This window comes from Orycteropus afer, unplaced genomic scaffold (genome assembly GCF_000298275.1).
Source record: "Orycteropus afer afer isolate SDZICR_OR568_19922 unplaced genomic scaffold, OryAfe1.0 scaffold00883, whole genome shotgun sequence".
NCBI classification, from domain to species: Eukaryota; Metazoa; Chordata; class Mammalia; order Tubulidentata; family Orycteropodidae; genus Orycteropus; species Orycteropus afer.
Window position 1 is genome coordinate 243,570 of NW_006922470.1, and position 1,622 is coordinate 245,191.

The window sequence follows — 1,622 nt, forward strand, 5'->3', positions numbered from 1 at the left end:
TACTTCCGTAGTGATACTGCCTCGGAAACCCAAGGAGGGGTCGCTATGAGTCGGGGCCGACTCGACGGCAAACAACAACAACAACAACAATCCACCCCCATGGCTAAAACCTTTTCTTCCGAACCCTTCTGTTAAGGTATTGACATCCTCACTCAGGACCAGTGAAAAGGAGAAACGGAGACGACCTGAGTCCCGAGCAGCTGTTCCACCGGTTTTGCCTGATTCTCAGGTTGACCTCGATCTGATGGATCTAGAAAGCAGCATGTCACCACCTCCCTATGCCCCTCCGCCACCTCCCCACCCTCTCCAGGTTCCAAAAGTGCCGGGAGGGAATGGAGCAAATGCTCCAAGTGCACCGCCTGTCATTACGGGCCCAGCCTCTGGTCTCTGCCTGAGCCAGAGGGGCTCCCAGGAGGCTGAAGCTCCATAGTCTACTGCCCAAGCGCTGCCTCTCAGAGCAGTTGGCCCACCCTGTGAGGATGGAAGCAGAACCTGGCAGTACTGGCGGTTTTCAACATCGGACCTGTATAACTGGAAAGCGCAAAACGCCCCCTTTTCTGAAAACCCCCAAAGCCTAATTAATTTGTTAGATTCTATATTGTTTACTCATAACCCCACTTGGGATGATTGTCAGCAGCTATTACAGGTTTTGTTCACCACTGAAGAAAAAGAAAGGATCTTGACCAAGGCCAGGAAAAATGTGCCTGGAGATAATGGACAGCCTAAACGCTTCAGAGTTTAATTGACGCAGGGTTCCCATTATCTCGTCCCGGTTGGGACTTTGACAATCAAAAGGTAAGGAGCGTCTCCAAAAGTACCGCCAAATTCTAATGGCCGGTCTCCGAGCAGCGGCGAGGAAGCTGATTAATTTGGCCAAGGTAAACTTAGTCAGGCAGGAGCCGACAGAGAGCCCTGCAGCATATCTAGAGAGGTTGATGGACGCGTTTAGACTGTATACTCCCATGGATCTGCTAGCGGATGAGAATAGAGCAGCAGTGGTCCTATCTTTTGTAAACCAAGCAGCCCCTGATATCAGAAGAAAGCTTCAGAAGATAGACAGACTAGGTGAGCAGATCCTACAGGATTTAATGAAAGCAGCAGAAAGAGTGTTTAATACTAGAGAAACTCCAGAAGAAAGGGAGGAGAGAATATGGAGGGAGGACAGGGAATTCCAAGCTAAGGAGAATAAACAAAATCAGAAGGAGTTAGCAAAGATTGTCTTTGCCGGAGCTCGGGGAGACATAGGGAGAGGAAGGAGACTAGACCATCATGACAGGCCCCGCCGAAACCCACCCCTGGCCCCGAACCAATGCGCATTTTGCAAGGGGACTGGACACTGGAAGAATGAATGCCCAAAGAAAGAGAACAAAAAATATAAAAAGCCTGCTCCTGTTAGGACGTTGGTGGCAGGCGAGGACAGTGACTAGGGGAGACGGGACTCAGAACCCCTCCCTGAGTCTTGGGTAACCCTGAAGGTGGAGGAGAAGCCAGTAGAGTTCCTGGTGGATACAGGGGCTCAGTACTCCATCCTAAATACGAAGGAGGGAAAGATTTCTTCAAAAACTAGCCTGGTCCAGGGGGCAACAGGGGCAAAGCGGTATCATTGGACAAAGCAGTGACAG